This window comes from Triturus cristatus, chromosome 11 (assembly GCF_964204655.1).
Source record: "Triturus cristatus chromosome 11, aTriCri1.1, whole genome shotgun sequence".
NCBI classification, from domain to species: Eukaryota; Metazoa; Chordata; class Amphibia; order Caudata; family Salamandridae; genus Triturus; species Triturus cristatus.
The window spans coordinates 694,583,952-694,604,588 of record NC_140594.1 but is presented as its reverse complement, the minus strand read 5'-3'; the positions used below and the strand labels follow the sequence as shown (position 1 = coordinate 694,604,588).

Genomic DNA, 20,637 nt, shown 5'->3' with positions numbered 1-20,637 from the left:
ATAAAGGAGGGCTCTGAAGCAGGCCTGTCTAGACATATATGCGACAAATCGAGCCCGCAGTGGCCCACCCAAATGCACCCTTGGCCCACCCAAATAAAAATTCCTAAATCCGGGCCTGCCACGACTGTAGGCACCCTATGAGGGTAAGAAAACACAAAGGATCTCACCTCTGGAGATCAGCCTGGCGGAAGGTCTGTATGCTGCCACAAGCACGTCGTTACTGGGTGATTCCGAGTGAGCAGGACAGCTCCTGCACTGGAAATAAACTATTATAATATCAGTTTGGCTGTACTCTGTGAAGCCTGTGGGGAGATGATATGTGCAGGGGGGGGGGGGGGGGCCAGGAGTGCATACATGCCAATATGTCAGAAGAGCAAAGTGGGAGTTTTTGGGAAAAAATCGGGAGAATGTGACCTTGAATTGGGTTACTGTCATATATGGGCTTTGGAAGTGAGCTGCTGCAGGATCGGAAATTTGAAACGCAAATGTACGTTTTATTCTTACCTTTCAGAAGCATGGAGCGCAATGGCAGGCAGAGAGAGGGTGATGCAAGTGTTGTGCACTGGCCTGGCAGGTTGCTGCCTGGCAGTGCATACACGAACCCCCCCTCGTGTGTGGCAGCCGCATCCGAGTACTTCACAGGTCTTTAAAAGACCATTCGTTTGTTAATGGGGCTTTGATGGTTTTTCACCCCTTCTAGAGCCCCTGCATCGCCACTGACTATTGCTGGAAGAATTAGCACGTTATACAATACCAAGCCCTGTCAGCTGAAACGCCGAGGAATCGGGTTTCTGGATGCTTGATTCGGGAGGCGGGAGACTAGCCTTGAAATCGGTAGTCTCCCGCCTGAATTGGGAGGGTTGGCATATCTGCAGGAGTGAGTGACAGAGATGGCAGACATTTCGTTCAAAAGTACTGACACACACTACACTGATATGAGTAGCGCTGTACAACAAATGAAATGCATATGAGAGAGGGGCTACGTAAAGATGAGGGGCACTGTTGAAGGGTGGCAGTGAGGGAATCTGAGGAGGAGGTCAATAGGGGAGGGGCTATGGAGCGATGAGGGACACTGTTGGAGGGTGGCAGTGAGGGAATCCGAGGAGGAGGTCAATAGGGGGAGGGGCTACAGAGAGATGAGGGGCACTGTTGGAGGGTGGCAGTGAGGGAATCCGAGGAGGAGATCATAAGGGGGGGCTATGGGGAGATGAGGGGCACTTGTGGCATGTGGAGGTGAGGGAATCAGAGGAGGAGGTCAATAGGGGGGCCATGGAGGGATGAGGGGCCCTGTTGGAAGGTGGTAGTAAAGGTATTTACGGAGAAAGAGGTTTTTAGTGCGGCGCCAAAAAATACTTTTGCATCAGCGCTGAAGCCGGCCCTGTCATGGCATTTCTGTTTTTGTTTATTTAATTAGCAGTCGGGTCATTAGGGCAACTGTGGAACATACTTTAAAGTGCGTGCTAATTATATTTACCGCTATATTCAATGTTTTACGTTTGAAGGTGATTTTACTAATGTTTTATAGAGGGAAAAATGAAAGTGGAGCCCGATGGTGCCTGATATGGGGCTGGGGCCCAAGGTCAGCTGTGAGATAAGGTGCACTGGAGAGGAGTAGTGGATAATCAAGCCTGTAAGGGAGTGCGTTGCTGAGTCCGGGGTCAGGTGGAGGTAGTAATGAAGAGGGATTCTCACTGAAGGCTTGCAGAAAGGGAGCCTGAGAAGTGTCACTTGCCTGATACCCCCACCTCAGAAACCTCCTCTTCCCATCAAAGGGACATTACATGGAAAAAACACTTTTTGAGAGTGATAATATTTAGAAAGAGATTTGGAAAAGAGTGCGTTTGACTGGGCCTTGTAAGACTAAGAAGAGATAAAGGAGGGCTCTGAAGCAGGCCTGTCTAGACATATATGCGACAAATCGAGCCCGCAGTGGCCCACCCAAATGCACCCTTGGCCCACCCAAATAAAAATTCCTAAATCCGGGCCTGCCACGACTGTAGGCACCCTATGAGGGTAAGAAAACACAAAGGATCTCACCTCTGGAGATCAGCCTGGCGGAAGGTCTGTATGCTGCCACAAGCACGTCGTTACTGGGTGATTCCGAGTGAGCAGGACAGCTCCTGCACTGGAAATAAACTATTATAATATCAGTTTGGCTGTACTCTGTGAAGCCTGTGGGGAGATGATATGTGCAGGGGGGGGGGGGGGGGGCAGGAGTGCATACATGCCAATATGTCAGAAGAGCAAAGTGGGAGTTTTTGGGAAAAAATCGGGAGAATGTGACCTTGAATTGGGTTACTGTCATATATGGGCTTTGGAAGTGAGCTGCTGCAGGATCGGAAATTTGAAACGCAAATGTACGTTTTATTCTTACCTTTCAGAAGCATGGAGCGCAATGGCAGGCAGAGAGAGGGTGATGCAAGTGTTGTGCACTGGCCTGGCAGGTTGCTGCCTGGCAGTGCATACACGAACCCCCCCTCGTGTGTGGCAGCCGCATCCGAGTACTTCACAGGTCTTTAAAAGACCATTCGTTTGTTAATGGGGCTTTGATGGTTTTTCACCCCTTCTAGAGCCCCTGCATCGCCACTGACTATTGCTGGAAGAATTAGCACGTTATACAATACCAAGCCCTGTCAGCTGAAACGCCGAGGAATCGGGTTTCTGGATGCTTGATTCGGGAGGCGGGAGACTAGCCTTGAAATCGGTAGTCTCCCGCCTGAATTGGGAGGGTTGGCATATCTGCAGGAGTGAGTGACAGAGATGGCAGACATTTCGTTCAAAATGGAAGCTTACACAGATATGTGGCCTATCTAAACCACATTAATAACTTCATTTCTAGACATCAGAAGAAATTAGTTTCAATTGCAATTATGTCAATATGTCTATACATGTAGAATCATGTGTAAGAATGCATAGTACACGTTATTATTGAAACATAAAACTTGAAAAACCTTTCCACAAGTGCACATGTAAGATGTTTACCTATAAGCCTCCCGATTTGGGAGTCCACATGTTAGATAAATCCTGGAATGAGCGCATTTGACCAACCTGAGTTTCCTGTACTAAAGGTGCCTATGGTAGAGTTTACTGTGTTATTATGGATGCTTGTGATGCTTTTTTTCTATAGACATCTTTTATTGGTTTTTATCAAAATACCAGTAACAAATACAGAAACAAAAGCCATCTCCAACCATTTGACATAGAGAAGCAGGTCATTACAGCTCTTCTCATATAATAACACTGGAGTATTACTCCCAGGTAAAAAGTACGGAATAAGTCACCAGGCATCTGTATCATTAGATTTCACTTTGTCATCTGAGGAGAGTACCTGTGAGCCCCTCAGGTCTACGAAGTTACCCCCCTTACTCCCAAGTCCCTCTCTGCCTTCTCATCACGGCTACATTTTGTTAGGTGCGCCTCATCTGCCACAGCCCATTCAATCACATCCTTCGCCCATCTTTCCACACTGGGACCAGCCTGAACCATCCAGGTAATTGCAACCCTTCTCTTAGCCAAAAATAACAACAGGTGTAAGAACTTATCCATCTCACAACAGGCAATCAACCAGATTCGTCTCTATTGGCATTCTCACTATGGTCCCGTTATTTGTCAACTGTGTCCACTGGCGGACTCGGAGCGGAGGAGGTCCATGTGGTAAGTCATGAGGGGGTGACACCATGAGTTACCCGCACCGGGTGACACCAACCCTAGTGACACCACTGGCATAACCTAAGCCCAGGTCCATCACCAGGCTACAGGCAGGAAAAAGGGTCCCTGAGTCACACGTGGAGTCTCCCACGAGTATGCTTTTACCTTATTGGCCTACTCATGGAGAAATAGAAAGCCCTGATACCACTGTGTTTTTCAACTTTAGATGTTATTTTTCCACAACATGGTGTTTCAAAAAAGTTATTTAAAGTTTGTGAGCTAGTAGCCCTGGTCATTTGGCTAGCCCAAAAGACCCACTCAACACCAGAATCAGAATGCCTTGAACATGACCAGTGGACTGTATGTGTTCATAATGAACTATCCTGACCTGAGTTTCTATAAGACCTGCCCCACACGTTCTATGTTTCATCCATCCGTACCTTAGAGCTATCCTGTTTGGTACTGTTGTTCCAGAATTGGCTATAAGAATGCAACATATCGTGGGTTATGAAAAGCATTGTGTAGAGCCATGTACTAGAAGAGCTGGAACATTGACTATCAGAGCACAAGTACGCTGTCAGAGTTGTATGTGCTTCCCATGTTGGCAGTAAAACAGGGGAGGCATGAAAGATGGCATCGCCAATGGGTGTGTAGCGCAGAGTTCGCCGTGCGCCATGTTATCTATAAAGAAAGAGATCCAGCAGGACATTAAGGTAATTGCAAAAATGTTAATTCATAATATGAACTAAAAACAGGATTTGAAGAACCGTTAAATACTCTGTCAGATAAGTGGCAAAGCCTAAAAATAAAAATAAAGAAATCAGTTATCAATCTCTCAAATACTGTGAGATTTTTCTCCCATGAAGAGATTCTTCTGAGATGAATATCAGTGATAACTGCATGAGGCACTATTTGTGCCAGGTGACTATTCGTCGTGAGAGTCACCCTTTAATTTAGCTGACAATAATTCTGCATGCTGGGCATTTTTGGGCTACACCTGAATGGGTAAAGCAATACTATAAGCCCAAAAACACACTGTTAGCTTAATCAACAGGACTGGCTGAAGGGGATCATGATGCCATTGGCCTAGTTGAGTGCAAGTGAAGTGATGGAGCTCCTCCTTTCTCAGCCAATGACTATTGCCATTTTCAAGCCTGGATCAGGGAGAGACATCAATGTGTAGTATAGGATTTTTATATGGGAGAGAGAGGCAGGAGATGGGTAAGAGTTGAAGCAGAGGAGAGGGTCATGGAAAAGGGTGCAGGGAGATGTGCACATAAGAGCATTTGGACTGGAAATGTGGAAGTGCACGGAAAAGAAAGAAAGGTGAAGAGAAGTACGTACAGGGAGAAAAGAAAGGCAAGGGAGCTGGGTGTGTACAGTGGCCATTTGGAGGAAAAGGTAAAAGCTGAGGGATCAAATAATTCCTTAAAACACTACGCTGCACTGATTCACAGAAAGTGTTAGGAGGGCCCCATGAAATGATTGTACAGCTATTTAACATAAGGCGGCTAAATTAAGGAACACACTAAAAACAGGCGGTCCCAAAACCACCTAGAGTCAACATACTACTGCAAAGGATTTAGCAATTCCATGGTACATGCTAAGGCACTTCTGATCGACTAACATGAGCCTCTATGGGAAATAGTTATCTTCTCATAATAAGAATAACAGCTACCTTAATGTCATGAAGGCAAGTATCTGTAGGTAAGATTAGATTTAGGGCTTCTGATCCCTGCACAAACAGGAATCAGAATTATTAGGTGTGCAATAATTTTTGCATCATCACTGTTTTCCCCTGACCTAGGAAAACTTGGTGCAAAATATCTGGGGGAAATGCCTGGAAAAGAGGCAAAATATGATTTTGGGGTGATAAATATCACACTTGCATGTGATACCTCATTCCAAGGTCAGAAACCCTAATAGCAGGTGATTAGTATATCTGGTAAATACCTTAATGTGGCGAATGAAGTTTGGCAAAGCAAGGTCGCCACTCTCCAAGGCCCTGAATGTGTCTTGCATGTCTGCAGCCCTACTGAGAAAGCAGATGTCTTTAATTTGGTTCTAGTAAGACTGGTTGCCAAATCCGTGCATCTCCTGGGTGGTTCCTCTTTCCGAGATCACCTTCAGTTAGCCATCCATCTGCTGGGTTTTGCTTATGTCTGCCTGGTCAGTGGTCAGCTTCTTTCCACACAGTGGGCAATGAAGCTTCCTCTTCTGCAAGGGCTGGTCACGGTAACATGGTTTCTTCCTGAGTGCTAAGAGTGGTCCTCGCCTTTGATTGCACATCAACAATCTGCGTAAAATGTTCTGCTATAACACAGCAGAGCTTTTGAAGAGGTCTAGACAAATGCAGCCTACCTAACTCAAGGATCACCAAATTATCCAGAGAGGTCTGCAGAGTAAAGCCCCCAAATCCATCTTAGACCTCATCTCTTAGGTGAACAGCAATACTATTACTTTCCTTCATTCAACCTTCATGGTCTTTCGTGGCCAGTCCCGTTTCAGAATATCGTTCATATGCCGCATGAGATTTTCAGTCCGCTTCAGCGTCCTCTGAATTGCCTTCTCACAACACGTAAAGGGCATTGCCACCTCCAATCCCTTTTAAGTTTTCGCCCCTCTTGAAAGCTTTCATCTATTTGATTGATTGCTACATAATTACTTTCTTTATACTCACCTTATTGTTCTCCGAGCCCCCCACTTCCATCCCATCTCTCTGAGAGGTTTTGATCAGGATGGTATAGAAATGACCACAAATAACTAACGAAATAGATACATAAAAAGCAAGCTCTGTGATGTCATCTCAAGCTTTCTTAAAGGAGGGGAAGGGGAAGTACCAGATTGGAAGTAGCTCCTATCAAAGTAGAAGTCAGCAGACATCCAAGCTGGATTAACTTCTGATTCCAGACATCTCCCAACTACCAGGGACACAAACAGGAGCCTCAAATGACCAAATGTATGTGGCCTGCCAGAGTGACAGGATGGACATCTTAAGCATTAGAAAGCAATCTGCAGGCAGGTATGGGGACACAGCTGGCTTAACCACAAAAGTAGTTCTGGCTTGTTTATTTTCTCAGTAAAATGTCTCATACCAGCAGGAAGCAAATGTGTCATCTGAACACCTTAGCAAGAAGGCTGCTGGAGTGCAGAGTAAGGCACCCTGGAGGACATAGCATTCAGCTCAATGAAAGTAACATGCAGCAGTCACCATTTTGTTGCATGGGACATCTTTCGCACACCACATGCATATCAAAGGCATGATACACATGTGCTACAGGCGCACCACCTGTTATAACTGTTGTACTTCACCCCCAAACCGCCACCCTCTAGATAACCACACCAGAGATGAAGTGGGCACCTTCACAACACTGAACCCAATTGCAACTGCACTTGCTACGTTAATCAAACCTATGCCCATGGATGAAACAGGTTTGATTGGGTCCAGAATCTCACCACGCATTGCTTGGAGTCATAACTTGGTCATAATTTGCAAATTCAGGTGGAAGACAGCTGCGCAGGAAATTTCACGTGGTAATTAGTTCGAAGCCAGGTCTGTTGGAAAAGATGCGTTTCCAAGACTTTCCTGAATCTGAAGAGGGGGAGGACAGGAGATGTGTAGGCTTAGTTAGGCCTGTGCCCCATTAGCTTTTATTTTGTGGAGTGTGTAGAGTCTGCACTAGGCGACTGACTCTGGTTGGTTGGCCTCCTCACTCACCCTCGGCCAGTCTTCGTCTTCCTGTGCAAACCTCCTGTTGGTATCTCTATACAAAATAAAATCGTCGTCCATAGGTTTTTACATCCTACATGCATATTATTTCTCCATTTTTATTGCTTTCTTCTGCTCACCTCTCATCTTTTTCCTTTCACCTTTTTACCTTATTTCTCTTGTGCTCTCCCTCTCCATTCTCGTTAACAATCCCCTTGCGTTCTCTCGTTTTTTCTTCCACTCTTCTGTTGTAACTTGCTCACTGCCCCTTCTTTCTCTAAGTTCTCGTCTTTTCGATTCTTACTCTCATCTCTCTCATCTCGCTCGACCCTTCTAAACCTCAATCTTTCCATGTAGCCCTTTTTTTAGGTCTCGCCTGAGCTATCGCGTAAGCGATGCTCTGCGAGACATTTAGTAAGGGGCTTTTGAAAGTGCTCCCAAAGGCTGCAGGCGGATCAGGTACAGTGCATGTGCGCTGGGCGCGCGCACCATTTGTCAGCCTGCGTGATCACTTTCATGGCCGCTTTGATGTTCTCAGTGAGCCCGCGGCCCGTGAGAACATCAAAGCGGCCGCGAAAGTGCACACCATTTGCCAGCCTGCGTGCCTCTCTCCGCCTTAGTGCACGCGACGTGCCCTACCCCCCTCCCTTATCCCACTTCCTGCTTGTGTTTTTAACCCAGAGCCTCCGTTCACATTGTATATCTTCTTGTTTCTTTTTGTATTCCCTTTTTAGGGCTCGCGCCCTGCGTTGTTACTTACAGCTGACAAACCCGCGCTGCGCTGTACTATCTGGAGCAGCGGCTTTAAAATAGGATTTTCTGATCTGCCCCTCCACCCCCCGCCCACCACCAAGCAGTGCTCACGCTGCGCGTGCCACTTTCCTGCCTTCCCCCACCAGAAGCCGGGCCAGAGTTTTAGCACTGATGCGGAAACCGAGCATTCATTCCCTCCTGCCCTCATACCAAATCGCAGTCAAACTGAAAGCAAATAATTCCTGTCACCATTTCTGTTCCTCTGTGTTTTTACTGTTTTTAAAGAAAATGTGTGAAACGCATCTCTCAGCGAGTTGTCATAGAAGAGTCGGGCTTCCTTATCGCTGGAATGTCTGATTACAGAATACCACTTTCCTGCGACGAGCCAACAGCGCGCTCAGGCCATCCAGGGCAAAGTTTCAGCTAAACCAACATATTCGTGTTAAAATGTTGCATATCTCACAACTCTACAAGGTTGAGAACTTTGTTTCAGCTTTTGCTCTGCTGTTTGTCTCGAAACAGGCAACTGTATTATGCCGAGCTTTAAGGTTAGTTTGTGTTTTTGTCTATTTTATCTATCTATCTATCTATCTATCTATCTATCTATCTATCTATCTATCTATCTATCTATCTATCTATCTATCTATCTATCTATCTATCTATCTATCTATCTATCTATCTATCTATCTATCTATCTATCTATCTATCTATCTATCTATCTATCTATCTATCTATTCTCCCAGATTTCCATGTACTCTGTCATCCTTTCACACATCAATTCATCCTCTCATTTCCTTTTACTCTGCCTTTCTTTCACCCACCCATTCATCTATTCTCACCCACCCATCCATCTCTCACCCACACATTTACCCATCCTCTCACCCACTCATCTAACCACCCTCTCACCCACTCATATCACCATCCTCTCATCCATTTATCCATCCTTTCACCCACTTATTCAACCATCCTCTCACTCATTCATTATTCTATCCACCCAACCATCCATCTTTCACCCACCCACAAATGCATCCTTCTAGCCACCCATTCATCTTTTACCCACTCAGTGTTCATCCTTTCACCCATTCATCCATCCATCCATCTCTTCACCCACTCATACACCCATCCTCTCACAAATGTATTCATGATTTCATGCACCCACTCATCCATATATCCTTTTATCAACCCATTCTTTCACCAGCTCATCCATGCATCCTTTTCCCCCTTTTCTACTACTAGCCCATCTTTTTTCTTCTTTATTGCGTTAATGTTGCCCGTTTATCTGCCGATTTGCAGACAGAAGAGGTACATATATGTTATGTTATGTTACTTTTATTTTATATAGCGCAAATCACCACTGGTCTCTAAGCGCTTTAAAAGAAAAGAACAGATTGCCCGCATGGGAAAGTCCACAAGCAGCGAAGCTGACAATTAAACTAAAGGCAATGTCTTTTTGAACAGGTGAGTCTTCAGAAGCTTTCTGAAGGATAGCAGAACCGGTTCCCCTCGCAAGGTTTCTGGTAGATCATTCCAAATTTGAGGAAGGAGAACCGAGAATGCTCAACCTCCTTTAGTTTTAAGTTTATACCTAGAGGAGGTTAGCTTGCAGGCCTTGGAGGAGCGCAAGGCTCTGCCGGGCACATACTTTGCCAGTCGGTCTTTGATGTATTTTGGAGCATCCCCATAAATGGCCTTATGGGCTATACAAAGGCACTTAAATTGCACGCGATGTTCAATGGGCAGCCAGTGCAATTTATGTAATAGAGGGGTGGCTCGTGTTCTCCTCGGGAGTGAAAAAATGAGCCTGGCTGCATAATTTTGAATGACTTGCAATTTCCTGAGGAGCTTCCGAGGGAGGCACAAATAGAGGGCATTGCCATAGTCCAATCGGGAAATGACTGTGGAGGACACAATAGATTGTAGTGCTGAGACAGAAAGAAGGGGCATAAGTTTCCGCAGTTTCCTAAGTAGACCTGTGCATGTGCCTACTACCGCAGAGACCTGGGAGGACATGGACAAATCCAAATCAATTTTAAGTCCCAGGCTCTTTACTACTGTCCCTGGGCTTGGTACCACACCCAGTTCAGGGGGCCAGAAAAGATCACACCAGGGGCTGTTATGGGTTACAATAGTGATCACCTCGGTTTTATCCGGGTTGACCTTCAGAAAGTTACTTGCCAACCAATTGACAGTGAATCTAAGTAAATTCTTTACTGATTCTTGGGCCTGGCTGGTATTATCAAGTTGGACCAAAAGTTGGGTATCGTCCGCATAGTTGAAGACTTGGCAGTCTCTTCGTGTTAGCTCTTCCACCAAGGGCTGCAAATAAATGTTAAAAAGGAGGGGGGACAATGCAGAGCCCTGGGGAAACACCACAAGTCACTGAGCTGACGTTCGACAGCTGATCTCCCATTTGCACTCTCTGAGTGCGGTCAGTTAGAAAGGAGTTTAGCCATTTAAATGCTTGCCCCTTTATACCCATATTCGACAGATGGTTCAGCAAGATGGAATGGCTCTAGCTGCTAAAGTGGGGGGTTCACAATGTCAATGCAATAGCTCTATGATCTGTGACTGGGAAGCTGGGGCGTGGCCTATGGGGATGCTGCCCACTGGTTATTCGCGGCTGTCTCTCCCGCCTCCTTGTAACCCTGCCTCTCCTTTCACCAGAGTCTCTGTTTCTAACCCGGTCACTTATTTCATCTCAGCCTTTCAGTCTATCCTTGTGGCACTCCCCACCACCACTCCAGGCTGTCTCTGCGCTCTCCTGGTCACCCTGTCCCTTCCTTCACTAGAGTCTCTGCTTCTTACCGGTCTCCTCCATTCACTTCACCCCTTCAGTCTCTCCTAATTGCCCTCCCCATGGGCTGTCTCTCCCTCTCCGAGTCACTCCTTTCCTCCTTTCACCAGAAGCTCTCGGCTTCTTAGTGGACTCCTCCTGCCACTGTCTTCTAGTGGCACTGCCATCCTGTACTACACGGGCTATCTCTCCCCTCGTCATTCTGTCCCTCCTTTCAGCAGAGGCTGTCCTTTTCTCAACCAGTCACTCGTTTCATCTCAGTCTTTCAGTCTCTCATGGTGAGGATGGGGATGGAAGAAAGACTTGAGGGGACACCAGGGAGGAATAAAGTGATAACATTTGTGAACCTACATCATTCCATTGCAGAGAAGCAAGGTGACTGGCCGCCTTCACCAGCTGGCATCTCATCGTGCCAGTGCAGAGAAGCAGAGTAACTAGCTGCCTTCAGCAGCTGGTGCAGGGTGGCTGACTGCCTCACACACACACAACCACACACACACACACACACACACACACACACACAACCACAACCACACACAACCACACACACACACAACCACACACACAACCACACACAACCACACAACCACAAACACAACACACACAACCACACACACACACAAAACCACAACCATACACAACCACACACACAACCACACACACAACCACACACACAAACACAACACACACATCCACACACACAACCACACACACACAACCACAACCACACACCCAACCACACACACACCCAACCACACACACCCAACCACACACACACCACACACAATCACACCCACACACACACAAAATCACAACCATACACAACCACAACCACATACACAACCACACACACAACCACACACACAACCACAAACACAACACACACATCCACACACACATCCACACACACAACCACACACACACAACCACAACCACACACCCAACCACACACACACCCAACCCCACACACCCAACCACACACACACCACACACAATCACACACACACAACCACACACACAACCACACACACAACCACACATACAACCACACACACAACCACACACACACACAACCACACACACAACCACACCATCAGTGCATACTTTCACCAGGCACAGGCACCATCAGTCGTCAGTGCACGCTTTCACCGGGCACAAACACCACCAGCCATCAGTGCATGCTTTCACCAGGCACAAACACCACCAGCCATCAGTGCACGCTTCCACCAGGCACACACCACCAGATGTCAGTGCATACTTTCACCAGGCACACACACACCACCAGCCGTCAGTGCACGCTTTCACCAGGCACACACACACCACCAGCCATCGGTGCATGCTTTCACCAGGCACACACACCACCAGCCGTCAGTGCACGCTTTAACCAGGCACACACACACCACCAGCCATCGGTGCACGCTTTCACCAGGCACACACACACCACCAGCCATCGGTGCATGCTTTCACCAGGCACACACACACCACTAGCCATCAATGCACAATTTCACCAGGCACAAACACCACCAGCCATCAGTGCACGCTTCCACCAGGCACACACCACCAGATGTCAGTGCATACTTTCACCAGGCACACACACACCACCAGCCGTCAGTGCACGCTTTAACCAGGCACACACACACCACCAGCCATCGGTGCATGCTTTCACCAGGCACACACCACCAGCCGTCAGTGCACGCTTCCACCAGGCACACACACCACCAGCCGGCAGTGCACACTTCCACCATGCACACACACCACTAGCCATCAGTGCACACATCAATTGTTAACGCAAGCGCAGTATGGCACACTTTACTTTTAAACATATTCAGCAAAAGCGCAGCATGTCACCATTGCTACAAAAATAAATACAATTTTATTTGGCCTACAATTTATAGACTTTTGTTGCAATTGGTGTTGCAATATTTAGCAATGCCAATAGCTCAAACGTAATTAATGCGAGACCTATTGCATTGCGAATGCTTGTTTTGCTTACCTTCCTTCCGCATACATCATCTTCTCCCAGGCTTCTTATTTCATCTATCTTTCTCCACACGCCCCGTCAGCGGCACGTGCCCACCCCCTTTCATGTCATCTTAACTTTACTGTAACTGCACTAAGCAGTTATCTCTTGGATTTCACCCCACCCCTCTCCTCCACATCATCCCCGCGCGCCCCGTGGGAGCCTCATTAGTCCGCTGCAGGAGAACCTGTGAAGACGATATTTGATCTCATTGTCATTACGAATGTTGCTACTAATTACTGACAAATGGCGAAAGCACCGCCCCTCTGTTGTCAATCAACCCCAGCCGCCCACCTCTCGGGTTCTGACAGTACAAGCACAGCTCTCAAGTGTCTCACTGCCAAAGCGCCATTTGAAAGCCAATACCTGTAGTTTAAATACTAAAACCATAGATCTGGAATTATAATTGGCGGAATGCTAAATACCCTGTGAACAGGAATACTTGCAGCTATGGGCCACCGAGAAAGACTACTTCCATCGCCAGGTAACGATATTACCAGCGCCACTGGAATTATGCGGCAGGGGAGCGCCAAATTATGCGGCGGGGTTTACTAAATTATGCAGCAAGAAAAATCACAGTGTGTGGCTTAATGCTGCACATTTTTTGATGGTATTACTTCATTATTTTGTATTTTTTTCACACGGTATTAACTCATTAGTACCAATTTAACAACCGAATACAGAAATAAGCAACTGAAAGATAACCAGTTAACTTTTGCGTAGAGCTTTTGATCCATATGAGCTAGAAATAATAGAAGTTAAAAGAAGTTAAAATTCGCTAAATACTAAAATCATAAATCTGAAATTATAATTGGCAGACTGCTAAATGCTCGTGAGCGGGAATACTTGCAGCTATGGGCAATCGAGGAAGTCTACTTCCATCGCCAGGTAACGATATTACCAGGGCCACTAGAATTATGCGGCAGGGGAGCACCAAATTATGCGGCAGGGGAGCACCAAATTGTGTAGCAAGAAAAAGCAAAGTGTGTGGCTAAATGCTGCACATTTTTTGAAGGTATTACTTTATTATTCTGTATTTTTTCACATGTTATTACCTCATTAGTATCTAGTTCACAACCCAATACAGAAATAAGCAACTGAAAGATGACCAGTTAAATTTTGCGAAGAGCTTTCCACTGTGTGCGAACACAATACGTTTTAACTAACTTTTGATCCATATGAGCTAGAAATATTAGAGGTTAAAGAAGTTAAAATTCGCTAAATACTAAAATCATAGATCTGAAATTATAATTGGGGGACTGCTAAATGCTCCATGAGCGGGAATACTTGCAGCTATGGGCCACCGAGGAACTCTACTTCCATCGCCAGGTAATGATATTACCAGGGCCACTGAAATTATGCGGCAGGGGAGCACCAAATTATGCGGAAGGGTTTACTAAATTATGCAGCAAGAAAAAGCAAAGTGTGTGGTTTAATGCTGCCCATTTTTTGATGGTATTACTTTATTATTTTTTAATTTTTTCACACGGTATTACCTCATTAGTACCAATTTAACAACCGAATACAGAAATAAGCAATTGAAAGATGACCAATTAACTTTTGCGAAGAGGTTTCCACTGTGCGAGAACACATTATGTTTTAAGTAACTTTTGATTCATATGAGCTAGAAATAATAGAAGTTAAAAGATGTTAAAATTAGCTGTTATAAAATTGATTATGTGGCAGATCCATAATTATGCGAAAAAAGCAGCGGTCGCAGAATTGCATAATTTCAGTGGATATGGATATTACATACACAGAGGTGGGCAGGATCAGGATACTTTTTGATTTCTGAAAAACCGTTCCCTTACTTTTTGTAAAAAGACAACTGTACCAGTACGGGTCAATCTGATAGTTTAAATGCTTCCACTGAAGTGTCATTCATTGAGTCTTTTGTCTGTGAAACTGAAGCCTGGACTGGCAGCTAAACAAGCCTTCCTGACAGAGTGCCTGCTTGCATGAAATTAACTAGTTAATATGCAAATGAAAGGGGTAAACTGCAAATGTAAATAATGCTTGGGAGCGGTTACTGGCTTTAATTGATCGCATCACTGGACGCTTTGTTATAACAAAGATTGAGTCTTTTTGAGCGCTACTGTAAAGAGGTAACAACTAAGCTGTGAAGTGCGTGCTTTTAATTGTAATTATATAGCGCTTACTACCCCTGATGAGGTGTTGAAGGGACAGTTATGTAAAAAGAAATTGCATTATGTACAGTGTGGGTATTACAAATCTATCTTTTGGAAACATAATTTTATCTTAAACCTTTTTGCGCATTTGTACCAGTCTATTTTATACTGTGTGAAATGCAAGTTTAAAAATAATGGCTTACATATTCACAATGCTTTCTGTCACAGTTTGTGACTTCATATCACTAGAAATACATGTCAGTATTGTCCACTGCACTAGCCAAGGTTGAATTCTGTGGCTCTCCGGTTACACACAGACCTCTGCAGTTCATAAATTAATAGAGGTTTCATAATGTACTATAATGTCCCACTGAGTAAATTTTTTTGTGTTAATTTTCATTTAAGCTGCACATTATTTTCTAGGTAGCTACCTGATGGTCAAAGACCAAAACCACTTACAGAATATATTGTTTCCTTAGCCACACCTTTGACCCCACCCCCATGCTCACTGACCCCGCCCCATTGTATGCAGCATCACAATTCCCATGCTTTTTTAATGCACTTTGACCGCTGCGTACACACCTGCTTCATTCACCAGTTAGCAGTAGAATGTGAAGAGGGGAAGTGTGTGTCTGGCTTGGCATCAGGACACACCCAGTGCTGCAAAGCTCTCAGATTGTCGAGGTCCATGAGTGAGAAGCTTGTCCAGTACAGGCTTATTTTTTGCATTCCGCAATAGATCGTCCTCGTTTTAAAATGTAATGGAAGCCTTGGGTGTAGGCGATGGTCGTTGCTTCATTACTTTCGCCATCCTCTTAATTTGCTGTCTCTCGGAGTGATGTTATCCCTTCTCCCTTTGTTTAGTTTTGGCTCTATTTCTTCATTTTTTCCTAATTTTCCATCATTCTTGTTTCCTTTTTAATTTTCCCCTTCTAGTTCTTCTTCATGTAGTGGCACCTGCTTGTGACTGTTCTTCAGGGTGGCAAGAAAATTGATTACACATGTGTGATTTTTTTGGGACGATCTGAAATACTCTGTTTGCGGGACTGCTGTTCTCATGTCAGATTACTGTCACTCTTGCTGCGATACTGCTTATTACGGCTCTCCTCAGGCACATGGTGTAGGATGATAGCTCCTTAGGATTCTACCTAGAAGAAAACCGTTGTGGGGATTCAGAGTGAGAAGGTGGCTGATCAGGGGTGTTGTTTGTTGTGTAGCGCTTTGAGAGTGCTGTGTCGAATGGCGCCTCTTCTGGTGCTGGTGTGGTTATAAGGTTCCTCATGGGAAGTGCATGGAATAGGAATTCCTCAGTGATGTTGTATTGAAAGTTATCTTCTTAGGAATAATGTGATACGGTTAACTCCTTGGGATGGTTGCATGGAGCCTTTCACCGCGATGTTATGTGGAAGGGCAGCTCCTTGGGTGATTAATGGTAGAACAGCTCCCCAGGGAGGCTGTGGGAAGGCTGGAGCCTCATGGATACTGCAGGAAGATCTGCTTCACAGGGATGCTGCGCACATGCGTATCCATCCCGGGATGCTAAGTTTAAGGTTAGTATCTCATGAGTGCTGTATGGCGGGGTTGGTCCAGAAGAGCAATACTGGAACTCCTCATGGGCTGCTGTGTGGACCAGTAGCTCCTGAGGGAGGCTTAGATTAAGATTAGCGTATCAGGATTGCCTTCTGGAATTGAAGCCCCAGTGTAATCTGCCCGTTACCTACATATCACAGCCGCAGAATGCAACGATCCATTAGGTAGCTGACAGAGTACCTGCTGCTATAGGTAATGCATTTCTTGCTTCATGTCAGTTCAAGCCATCTGCCTGGCACATCTTGTGTTGTGTCCTGTGCCTAAACTATATTAAATCTGTCCCTTTGTTTCGTTTTGTAATTACATGGAAAGTGAAAATCCTTTGGCAGCAATCTCACGGTCAAAATGACTTCCAGTGTTGACATTCTGCTTGCTCTGTAATCCCCTTCCATCCCTTGTTGGATGCTGGATCGCGGTGTGCGCCAAACCCAAATCTGCTTCCACAGATAGTCCCCGCTTCATTGCTTCATCCTTCAGCTTTAGCCCGTGCAGGCATGGACATGTTGAGATACAAAAGAGATTATTGATAAATCACATTCAAGTTTTTTTATTAAGTTCATTTTGGCCAGCCCAGCCTTTGGGCCGTCTACAAAGAAGTAATACCAAATTTCCGTGCAGAATGTTACTTAAAACAAGGGCTTGTTTCATAGGCTGATAGACCAGCGCAGCCTTCAATTAAAAAGGTTCATTTATTTTAGTGACAGCAAGAAATGGACAAGTTATGCAGAGGGAGTATTTTATATTCAAGTCTCTTGTGCTTGTAAAGGGGGGGAGAAGACCTGCATCGAAGATCATACCGAGATTCACGTCTTTCCCGCCTAGGTCCTTGCCTCCTATGGAATCCCCTGGCAGTGTCCTATGACAGACTCTATAACTAAGAAGTCCCTCACAAGGCCCCACTCTGGGACATTCATTCTACTGAGCCTCCTCGGGTCAGCTTTAGAGTTTCTTGAGTTGGAATATTGAAGATCCCTCTATTAATTGGAATATCTGCCAGGCATCTGTTGTTTCTCAGTTCACCAAGATTACTTGGTGAAATGAGAAAGACCAGGGGCTTCATTTAGTACAATTTGACGCAGGACAACGCTGCACATTATTGTGAAGCGCTGCCCTACTTCAAAAGAAAAGAGCAGGCATGTGCCGTATCTATGAAATACGGCGAATGCCTGTCCTCTTTCACAGCGCTGGCGCACAAATGGCTGCTTTGCACCAACACAGGCTCCCTTGCACCATCGTGCAAGGGTGTCTGCATTGAAATCAGAATCTTCTTGTTGAGGAAGGGACACCTTCCTTCTCAAAAACAACCCTTACGCCACCCCTGGGGAGGCCCAGAGTTTTGACGCATTCACTGATTTACAGTTTGTTGTTAGTCCAGGAATAGTCAAAAAAACATGGGTGTTGAATGGGAACACCCACTGTAACACCCATTGCATGCCTCCCCGGGTAGTGTGAGGAAATGCCATATCTACGAGGCCATGAAAAGCCAAGCAGGGTGGCTCTCCGTGGCCTTGTAGCTATGGGTAAGCCCAGTACGCAATGGGAAACATCAATAAAAGTGACATTTCAGCAACCACTGAACTTGTAAGTAAGCCCCCACATCTCAGAATTCTTCATTTGACCATGGTACAGGACTAAGACCGAACATCACCAAATTTAGTGTTGATACTAAATTTGAAGCCCTTAGGAACAAAATACCTCCTCTCTAGCCTGGTGAAATTATCTGGAATTTACTCTTTCAGTTTCCCTCTGTGAAGTAGTTGGACAAAAATGGGTCAGAGGGCTGCTGGGGAGCGTGAAATGTTATGCACAGTATATCATAGTATTGTACTGACAGTGTCTTGGCAAAGTCAGTTGCACTATGCAGTCAGTGCAGAAAAAGGTTAGACATTGCTAGCTAATATTACTGCAAAAACAAGGATTCCTAGAAATTTGTTTCAGCCTAATGAGAGAATCTGCACCAAAGGCCATCTTTAGGGAAAACGTTTTGTGGTCTGGAGGAAAGCATTCTATATACTTATTCAGTTTGCTTTTTACTGCATCAAAATTACTTGTGATTATGAATAACTAGAGCCAGGTGTAAGTGTCCAAGTGCAGTGTATTCCAGTAACTATTAACTTAGGTTGTACTACATATATGTCATTTTCCCACTGAGAGCGAGGATTTTGCTTCGCTCAGCCCTTTGGTCTCACTGGCCCATCAACTGACTCTAACAGAATACGCAGAGAGCACTGGCTGGATCTTGCAAAAGCGAGTTGGACTAAGGACCCACCAACATAGACAAAACACGCACCAAGACATACCATTTTCACCTTCAATTGAACAAGACAGCATAAAAAGTAGTGAAATGGCTGGTACAGACACTACTAAAAATGATCTAATTAAAAAAAAAACAAGGAATCGTTCTCATAGCTCAAAGATGAATAATTTACAGGCCTTTGAAGGAGTTTTGAAAAAGAGACAGGGCTGCGGGGAGTCATAATTTCTCAGGCCAAAGACTTTTTAGAGTCCTGCACTTGCATTGCAGCTCATATACACAGATGTTAAAGCATGCCTGCTCTATTTATTAATGATGCAGAATCTAACATGACTAATACGAGTAGATGGTGCTTCTTTCTCTAAATTTGCTCTGCCAAGGCTTGCAAAAATGTCTGACACAACTGGGTAGTTGGAATGCATCAGTGGTACTTGTCCTATGCATTTCTAACAAACATATTTAGAGAAATAAATTTAGAGTGGAAAAAAGAAATCTCCAGCATAACAGAGGTGAGCAGACCCTGAGAAAGTTCAGCAACTGAGTGATGAAGATGCCTTCTCAATATTGCATGAGCTACTGGTGCAGTATTGTGGAGAAATTTGCTTGTGTTGCAAGGTGGTTTATTAGTAGGTGCAGGTAGGTTCCTACAGTTGGACATATGGTCCAGTCAAATCTCAATTATTGAATCCTTGCTCAACTGGTAGCTTGGCCGATAAGCAGTCAGGCTTAATTTAGGAGACATGAGTGTAAAGCATTTAGTATCACCAAAACACGAAATAAGTAAGACACACACGCAATAAAAACCCAACACCAATATAAAAAAATAGCGAATATTTTTATCTCTAAAATAATTCAAAAATGACAAAAATCCAGTGTAGGGAAACGGAAATATAAATGTTTAAAGTTTTAAATAAAAAATAAAGCTTTCTAGCTCCTAAAAGTGAAAAGTGCCAGCCTTGACTATCTGGTCACGCTGGACCAAGACAAAGTCAAAGTTTCAGGCTGACTGCGATGGAGCACAGGTCAGCTGCAATGAGCAATAGGGCCCGGTCAATTTTTACCTTTTGATGTCACTTTTTTGGAGCTTTTCTTTTGACATCAAGCGGTTGTCTTCAGCACTCAGGCTTTCAGTTCAATGATGGCGACCTGCTGCAGCGTGATGCCTCAGTGAGTCCAGGAGGTGTTTGTCTTCATCACCGAAGATCTCCAGAGCTTTCAGCAGGGCAAACCTGCAAGTCAGGCTGAGTCACGGTTCATCGTTGCTGGCTTGACTCTCGTCTTCGAGGTTGGTGGATTTATGGAGCTTTTTTCCTAAAAGTTGTCCAAAAGTTTCCAAACTTCCAGAACTTCTTCTGGAAGGTCTCATGAGGGTCTTTGAGTGTCCACAACACCAGAAACTCGGATTTGCCTCTTGGGGGGTGGGGGGGGGGGGGGTTAGGACTACAATTCCCACAATGCACTTGGTCAAATCCAGTAAAGTCCAGATAAAGCTGGTCAGCTGGGCTTGTCTTTGTTTGAGATGATGTAGGTGACTTCTTCTAGCACTTTTCTTCTTGTTGCTGATCAGGGAATCTACTCCTTAATTTTGGAGGCCAGGCAAAGTCCTCTTTTGTAAAGCCTTGAGTGTGTAGCTGGTGCAGTCCTTGTGAGTGCAGTCCTCTCTTTGTGCAGACAAAGGGTTCAGCACGGTAGTCCTCCTTCTGTTGATGTCTTCAAGCATGGATCTGAGCTGCTGTGAAG

At 45.1% G+C, this 20,637-nt stretch overlaps 1 protein-coding gene across 1 annotated transcript in view; it reads left to right on the top strand.

Moving 5' to 3' along the window:
• LOC146785328 (ephrin type-B receptor 1) overlaps positions 1-20,637 on the top strand; it is a 793,299-nt gene that overhangs the window by 756,116 nt on the left and 16,546 nt on the right. The gene's annotated exons all lie outside the window — the stretch shown is intronic.